We start from the raw sequence: 9,728 nt of genomic DNA on the forward strand, positions 1-9,728 counted from the left end.
AAATGTAGTAAGAAAGTAGAAAAAGGAGGGATATATGTCATGATAATAATATGATGTTTGGAAGCATTCTGGTATGCATACAAAGCTGTGGATTCTCCAAGTCAGGCTTGGAGACTTAAAATGCATCAACAATTACTGCTAGGGTGGAAAACACTGGGCATTTTATTTGGTTGCCACCAGCAAAAAATATATTTCCAACACAGCAAGTGTAGAGGAGATCACAAAATAGAGATGGTTAAAATAAGTTACATTGGCTAAGGACTAGACATTTAAAATCCAGGGCAGGCAAACCATAAATATTAAGCAAGTGTTATCTGCAGCAATATCTACAAATAGTTTGTCTGATCTTTTGCCAGGTGGCTATTATAACAAGAAATGTCTGTTTTACCTTTCAGCTTCTAATTTTGTTTTGACTCCTACAACCAGCAGGAACAAGTTAGAAGTTATACATTTACCCAATTTATACTGGTAAGTGGTAGAGAGGAAGATTCTTATCTTCTAACCCAAGTAAAATAGACGTTTGGAGTTCTTACTCAGAAGAAACCATATTTAGCAGCACAGTCTGTTTCATATCCCAACGCTACCTGGTTCAGTCATAGCTATTCCCTATGGGCGAGATGATATTTCCTATGAATGTGATGAGCCATTCAGATGGGCCGAGAATCTGTCCCAGAAGGCAGATTCATAGGATCTCAGATAGAATAACAGAGATGGAAAAGACTTTGGAGGTCTTCTAGCCCAACCTCCTGCTCAAGGAGACCCTTACCATTTCAGACAAATGGTAAAGCTTCTTAAAAACTTCCAGTGTTAGAGCACCCACAACTTCTGAAGGCCAGAATATTCAGATTCAGATCAGAATAGGGCAACTGAACTCCGTCACAAAATATTGGATCTTTCTAACATACCCAAGTTTATTTTTGGTTCATCAGTTTATGTGGTTCTTAATCACCAGTTTGAGTTTATTCCTTTACTTTTCACTCAACTCAGCAAACAGAAATTGAACTACTGCCTCTGAGAAGTGAACGAATTGCATCCTATAGGACTAATAGAGTTTGTACTATCTCTGTCTTAGTTTTTTTCAATTTGTTGCACCCATAAATAGGATCCAGGATTGGAAAGTGAGTTTATTTATTTATTTTAAACATTTATATGGCTGCTCATTTTTCAACTGTATCTTGGCCAGACCTCAAATCAAAAATTAAAAGCCACACAAAATCATTTTAAAACTATAAAACTCAACCAATTCAAACATTAACATTTATTTATTTAAAACATTTATATCTTTATAACTTATGGATAGCTTATGTATTTCCTAAATAGATGGAAATATATAAAGGAAAGCAGCAAAAATCACTCCCATTTCAATCAGTAGAGGATTTGTCTCCCAATCATGAATAGAAAGAGGTTAAATGCTGATGGATGTATCATTTAGCATCCTGCCTTAACAAAAATTTGCATTTTGCATAGGGGCAGAGTTAACCTCAAGAGGGCACTCATTTGTAAATGTTTTCTTGAGCACTGCCTTCAGTCTGCCAGGCATTCAAGTGTTAACATGACAGCAGTTGTTCATCTGACCCCCTCAGGCATTTGAAATTTGGGGCATCATGGATTGTTTTAACAAGGGAATATACAAAGAAAGGGAGTTTAGCCAAGAATTTCACACTGGAGGATTTTTGCCAAAGATCATTTATGAGATTACCCAGACTGCACCTCTCAGCAACCCTCTAAGTTTCTCAAAAACAGAGCTAAATTAATTTATAATTAGCCATTAATTAAAAGGTGGGATAAAGAGATAGATGTATAGTATGTGTATGTTCATGTTTGTTTTTATGAGTATAGGAATATGGGCAGGAGGTATAAGTATGGGCAGGAGGCAATTATAAGCAGTGAGGTAAGAACAAAATAGAATGCAAAAAGCAAAGTGTGTAACAGTTAGTGCTTATAGACACTCACATTTATACAATTTGAAGAAAAACTCTGGCTTTGAAATGTAGGCAGCTCCCTACACTCATAATATCCTTTAAAGAAGGAAATCAAATGTGTCGTTCAAATGCTCTTTGAATATACTGTATTGCATTGAACTTTTAAAGGTTTTTTTTTCAATTTCTAACGAGGCACCAAAAAAGGAAATAATATTATGGCTTTTCTTTTTTTTTCTTTTTTACAAAAAGTTGATACATCTCTGATGTCAAAGAACAATTTACAAGCCCCATTCTCTCCTTTAGTTTTTGTATGGCCCAAAACATGACAAATTCCAGGCTCTTCCTTCCCAAAGGAGTGGAAGAAAAAAAGGTTTGAGGGATTCAGGAGATTCAACATTAAAAGCATGATAGTACAAAACAGCAGCAGTGTCCTCTTCCATCTGCATCTTTGATAATTCTGACATAACAAGACAGTTCCATAAGACCAGGTGAATGATGATGATGATGATGATGATATTATCCATTCAGTCATGTCTGACTCTTGGCAATTTTGTGGGACAGGTCTTTCCACGTCTTCCAATCTTTCACTGCTTCTTTGAGTTGTTCTAGGCCAGTGATGGCAAACCTTTTTGTTGTGGTGTGCTGAAAGCAAGCACGCGCCGGCACCCACAATGGCCCTGCCCCCCTGTGCATGTATGCACACCCTGCTCTGCCCCCTTACCTGCACTGTGCACGCACGTGCCTGCCAGCTGATTTTCAGCCATTGTTGCCCTCCTGAAGCTTGAGAGAAGCCTCTGCAACCTCAGGAGGCTGAAAAAAATGGACCTTTCAGTAACATTTTCAGCCTCCAGAGGGCCTCTGGAGCCCGGGGGGGTGTGTGTTTTTGCCATCCCAGAGGCTTGAGAGAAGCCTCTGAAGCCTCAGGAGGCTGAAAACAGGCCTGTTTCGGCACTTCCGATATTTCGATATTTCCGTAAGGCCTATTTTTCGGCCTCCCAAGGCTTCAGAGGCTTCCCTTGAGCCTTGGGAGGGCAAAAATGGCCTCAAACGGACCGAAAATCAGCTGGGAGGCACGCGCATGCGCAGTACATGTAAATTTGGCTGGGGCTCGCATGCCCACACATATGGCTCTGTGTACCACCTGTGGCACGTGTGCCATTGGTTTGCCATCATGGTTCTAGGCTCTGGCTGGTGTCAGCTTTGATGGTGTCCAGCCATTGTATCCTTTGATGGTCCTGTTTCCTTTTACCACTAACTCTTTGAAGCATAATTGCTTTCTCCAGTGAATTCCTTCACATGACTTGGCCAAAGTAAGTGAGGCAGTTTCGTGATTTTGTAATAGCTAAATCCCAGTCCTCTTGGGGTTTTGCCCAAATGGCATGGAATTGGTTCCATGTATTTTGTGGCTAAGCAAATAAAGAATAAATAAAATGGTGCATCTACATATAGGAACCAATAGGAAGTTGACTGGCAGTTTTACACTAATGAAGGAAAGTCCATGTTGCATCTGAAAGCAGCACGCTCACTTAGAAGGAACAAGAAGTGACTCATGAAAACTAGTGACTTGGGGGACGTCCGGTTTGAGCTCCTTCGGCGACGGACTGAAATTCGTGATCGTGCGCTGTTTTGATCCGTGCTCACCGCCAGAGCGCCCCGAGCTGGCTGGTTTCGGGGCTAAGCCACCCTGTAGAGGTGGTGAAGAGGGGGAAAACTGCCAGCAGGGTCGAGGAGAGATGCATCTCTCCTCCCCAGCTGGCCATTACTCTCTTTCCCGAAGGCGGTTGCAATGGTGCTCACAAATGGCCACCTCAAAGAAGAACTCAACTGGAAAAGAATGTGCAGGAGGAAGATAAGAAGAGAAAATTTTGGTTGACCTGGTTAAACTGAAAAAGCAACAATGTAAGGTACCCTGGAATTTAAACTATAAAAAATAACATTGCTCCCAAAGAAGATTTTGAAGCAGCGAAGGAGAGAGGGGAGGGAAAGGATTTGTTTTTTTTTCTCTTCCCTTCCTTATACTGACAGCTAAGAGACTTAAGCAAGAAATTGAAAAAAAATCCACTTTGACATTAATAGGCATTTAAGCAGTGCTCCTCCTGTCCCTCCTTGCACAAAGGCGGAGGTAGTGGTCCTGATGCTGGGTTGTTGCCCTCTTATAGCCTCCTCCACGTCTCCTGATGTACTGGCCTGTCTCCTGGTAACACCTCCATGCTCTGGACACTACGGTGACAGACACAGCAAACCTTCTTGCCACAGCTCACATTGATGTGCCATCCTGGATGAGCTGCACTACCTGAGCCACTTGTGTGTGTTGTAGACTTCGTCTCATGCTACCACTAGAGTGAAAGCACTGCCAGCATTCAAAAGTGACCAAACCATCAGCCAGAAAGCATAGGAACTGAGAAGTGATCTGTGGTCACCACCTGCAGAACCACTCCTTTATTGGGGATGTCTTGTTAACTGCCTATGCTTTCCACCTGTTGTCTATTCCATTTGCACAACAGCATGTGAAATTGATTATCAATCAGTGTTGCTACCTAAGTGGACAGTTTGATTTCACAGAAGTGTGATTGACTTGGAGTTACATTGTGTTGTTTAAGTGTTCCCTTTATTGTTTTGAGCAGTGTATTATTAATAATTTATGAAAATATAAGTGAAGAGAGATATGGGGAAAAAAAGAATTAATTATGGAAAGCTTATAAGTGTTCATAAGGAAGTATGATATTCAATTGAAAAGAAATGTTAAAGATGTTAAGATTTCAATGAACATTAATGATAGAATTGAATTGGAATGGAATGAGTGCTTTATTTACACACACACACACACACACACACACACACACACACACACACACACATATATATATATATATATATATATATATATATATATATATATATATATATATATATATATATATATATATATATATATATATATATATATATATTTAAAGAATATAGTGTGTATTTTAAGAATGTACCAAGCAGAATTCAATTGGAAGTTATGTATTATATTGAATGTTATAATCTTAAAAGTATAAATTGAAGCTTAAATAAGAGTTTAATGGATAAAATTAAAAGATATAAAGGTGTCATACTCCAATTAGTAACTACAGGGGAAAATTTATTTAATGAGAAAAGATAATATGAAATTGAAACAGGACAGACAAAAGTACAAATACAATGATTTGAATTGAGATATGAGATAATTAAAAATAAAGTTGAGAAAATCAAAGGAGGGGAAAAATTATGTAGAAAATGTTAATACAGTAATAAGATATGGAATAGAACACAAAGATGAACATGAAATTGAGTTTGTGTCTGTATGAAGAAGTGATAACCCGGGATCATGCTATTTTCAAAAAAAGATGTTTTATTTGAATTATGTTTTTTGTGAAAACCCAAATAAATTTTATATATATATATAAAAGAAAACTAGTGACTTGTGTTTTCTGATATCTTGCTGTTCTCACCAAGCATTTGCCACTGAAGGCAGCTGTCTCATCTTGTCTAATAGCAGGGCTGGCTATGGCAAGTAATATGAAGGCTGTTGGAAAAATAAGTGATGAGATTTCAGGGATACAGGTTTATTGCCACAAACACAATGAAACCCTGCCTTCAAACCCTTAGTACAAGTTTGCAAAATGGGATTTCTATTAACATTTACTTGAATAGGCACAGACTACATAGAATGCACTAAACTCCCTATTTAAACATTGCATAGTGAGATCAAACATGGATTGGGTAGAGCTCAAACATGCTGGAAAGCTAATCAGAAACTGGGGTCACAGACTGTGTTAAATTGTTATGTAATTACAACTAACTGAACAAACCATTTTCCCTTGGATTTCCTAATGCATGATGTTCTCATGAAACCAAACAGATTGCATTGTGGTTAAATATGCTGGATCAACCAGGTATATTTGCACATGGTTTCAATATAACAACTAGGTATGACTATGGTATTTGTTTTTCTTCCTGTACCCAGAAATCTAGCACCACTATAGCTAAGAAACAGCCCCCCATTTTTTTATCCCAAGAAAACGTAGTGATGGATACAAGGGAGCCCATATTGTTAACAGTCATCTTTCAAAAAATATAGACAATTAGGACTTCTGGTTTGAGCCTCTTCGCAGACAGATCAAAACTGCGATTGTGCGCGGTTTCAATCCGTGCTCACCGCTGGAGCGCCCCGAGCCGGGTGGTTTCGGGGCTAAGCCACCCCGTAGAGGTGGTGAAGAGGGGAAAGACTGCCAGCAGGGTTGAGGAGAGTCGCATGTCTCCTCCTCAGCTGGCCATTGCTCCCTTTCCCGAAGGCGGTTGCAGTGGTGGTCAGAAATGGCCACCTCAAAGAAGAACTCAACCGGAAAACAATGTGCAGGAGGAAGATAAGAAGAGAAAGTTTTGGTTGACCAGGTTAAACTGCAAAAGCAACAACTAAGGTACCGTGGAATTTAAACTAAAAAAAAAGCAACATTGTTCCCAAAGAAGATTTTGAAGCAGCGAAGGAGAGAGAAAAGGGAAAGGATTTGGTTTTTTCTTCTTCTCTCCTTTTCCCTATACTGACAACTAAGAGATCTAAATAAGAAATTGGGGAAAAAATCCACTTTGACATCAATAGATATTTAAACTGAAAATAAAATGTCAAAGGGATAATAAAGATTTCTGGATACTTAAAACCTTTTAAAAGCAGGAAAGGAGAGAAAAATAATGAAAGGGCAGGATCTGGAAAAATGGAGGAGACTGTCTGGAACTAAAAGGAATTTACAGTGAACCTTAACAAGATTCCTAAAAGATACATTTTAACTGAAACTTAGCAACAAAATAGAACCTCAGGAAGAGAAAGTGGAAAAAAGAAGCATGAAGAAACAGCTTTGGATTATTTGGATTACTTGGTGATTTTTGGATCTTTGGCTATTGCATTTAAATGACTAAAATCAATCGGGTGGTTGTTTAAAGGTATTTAAAATGGTATCACTCTTAGAAGAACTGAAAATGGAACTTAAAAAACAGAAAGAAGATGCGCAAGAAGGGAAAGGTTTTTTTGGTTTCGTATTTCAATTCTTAGAAATGGAGATCTCGAACTATGAGAAACAAGAAGAAATGCCTGCAGAACAAGAAGACTGGGACAAAGAAGAAGCCATCTTTAATGAACAAGTAATTTTATGTGGGGGAAAAAAGGAAAGGGGGGGAAAGAGAATGAAAAGTTTAAGATTTGAAAAAATAACCAAGAAAAGGAATAATAACTTGAAAAATAAGTATATTAGAAAGCAACAGAAGAGAGGAATACAGAAGAGAGAAATAGAACTAGAGAGACAAAGGGGAGGGAGAAGAAGAGAGGGAAGAAGGAAAGGAAAAGAAGTTATAAAGGACAGAAACAAGATATGGAGAAACAGGGCCTATTTAGAGATAATGGGTGAAAATTTAATTGAAAAAGGGATTCTGCAAAGGTACATAAGATAGTATTGTTATATTACAAATAGAAATAATTTTAGAAAATATGAAACAATGTGATTAAAATGATGGATAAAATAGTTATTGTAATCTAGTGAAATGTTTGTTAATAAATGAAATAAAATGAATGAGAGAATTGAATTAGGAAAGGATGGGAACATTTTAATTATTTAATGTTTTATAAAATATAAGGGAAGAGAAATAGGGGGAAAAAACCAATTACGAAAAGCTTATAAGTGTTCCCAAGGAAGTATGATATTTAATTGAAAAGTAATGTTAAAGATGTTAAGACCTTAATGAATATTAATGATAGATGTCAGTCTGTGCTCCATTCAAAATCCAAGAAAGAAATACTTAGACTCCATAGATTAAAGAAATCTTTTACTGAAAAATGAAGTGGTAGCTGCAGGTATAATTCTGAATCTGAGAAATTAGGCGCACAGATCACATATACAAAGTGATGGAATTGTTCCCACCCCGCAAAGTTCAAAAGTTTCTTCCAGTTAAAAGTTCTGGATATGATCATGTGGACATCTTCAGGTGGTGATGAGGCCTCTGTCCGTTGACCTTGGCATATTTTGATAAAGATTTGCAGCTGCGCAGAGAAAAGAAAGCTAAGCGAGAAATAGAAACCTAAAGCAGGAATTTATACTCCCCCCCACATTCTTCATTTACACAACACAAAAATGTAACACCTCCAGCTCTCTTCTCAGACAATTCCCCCCCCCGCCCCCCCTCCCCGTTACTTATGGCAGCCAAAAGATGCAAAGCAGTAGCAGAAGATCTTGAAGGCTGACATTAGAATTGAATTGGAATGGAATGAGTGTTTTAATTACATATATTTATAATCACTTTTTAAGAATATAGTGTGTATTTTAAGAATGTACCAAGTAGAATTCGATTGGAAGTTATGTATTATATTGAATGTTATAACCTCAAGGTATATATTGAAGCTTAAATAAGAGTTGAATGGATAAAATTAAAAGATATAAAGGTGTCATACTCCAATTAGTAACTACAGGAGAAAATTTGTTTAATGAGAAAAGAAAATATGAAATTGAAACAGGACAGACAAAAGTATAAATATAATGATTTGAATTGATATGAGATAATTAAAATAAAATTGAGAAAATTAAGAGAGGAGAAAAATTAGGTAGAAAATGTAAAACAGTAATAAGATATGGAATAGAACATAAAAGTGAGCATGAAATTGAGTTTGTGTCTGTATGAAGAAGTGTAACCCGGGACCATGCTATTTTCAAAAAAAGATGTTTTATTTGTATTGTTTTTTTTTGTGAAAACCCAAATAAAATTTTCATATATATATATATATATATATATATATGTATATGTATATGTATATGTATATGTATATGTATATGTATATGTATATGTATATGTATATGTATATGTATATGTATATGTATATACACAATTAAGAGACCCACAACTTGAGCTTGGGGTGGCAAGGTTAGCAAAATATAGCCAGCGCTAAAACTGATGGTTAATCTTTTTCCAGGTTCACATGATCCACAGTACTATAGGCTAAGCACAGGGCAGAAATCGCACAATAGGCTAGCTTACAAAGGGGCTGACTTGGTTGTGATTCAGTAGATCAGGCAAGTGTAGCCCACTGCATGGAAATGTGTCTTATTGTCCTTTCACTTAATGGCAACATCTCCTCTCCACAGGAGCATTGGCAATATAACTATTTGATGTAGTGGTTTAGGAAGCAGGCTAGAAATGAGTTCTAGTCCTGCCTTAGGTGACTTTGGGCCAATCACTAGGTGATTGCAAGTTCCCATTCTGCTTTAGACATGAAAGCCAGCTGTGAATTTGCGCCAGTCACTCTTTCTCATCCCAACACAACTCATAGAATTCTTGTTGTTCAGGGGAAAAATAGTAGGAGGGAAAAGTATTGTGTATGCAAGGTTGAATTTGGGTCAGTGACCAGGACCAGAGATTCATTCTTCTGAGGTTTTGGACTCTGGAATTCCCTGAAAAGAGGTCCAGCATGAGTCCGAAAGTTCAAAAGAGTAAATCTCTGGTCCCAGTCACCGACCCAAATTCAATCTTGCATCATTATCCTGGGACACGTATATTTGCCTTTATTCGTGAGTTATGTGTGTTCAACACCTTGAGTTATTTATAAAATAATAATAATAAACGGGAGATATAAATGAATGAATGAATAAACTATCCAACCCCTTAGATTCTCCAATCTAAGTTCTTTCTAGAATTTGTGCTGGCTGGGGAATTCTGGGAATTAAATTTCACACTTCTGCAGATTAAATAGAACGCAGAACACTCATCACTAGCAACATACAACTGGCATGGACAACAGGAAGG

The sequence above is a fragment of the Notechis scutatus genome, chromosome 7 (assembly GCF_049901735.1).
Source record: "Notechis scutatus isolate UNSWTSFEM ecotype Mainland chromosome 7, rNotScu1.2, whole genome shotgun sequence".
Lineage (NCBI taxonomy): Eukaryota > Metazoa > Chordata > Lepidosauria > Squamata > Elapidae > Notechis > Notechis scutatus.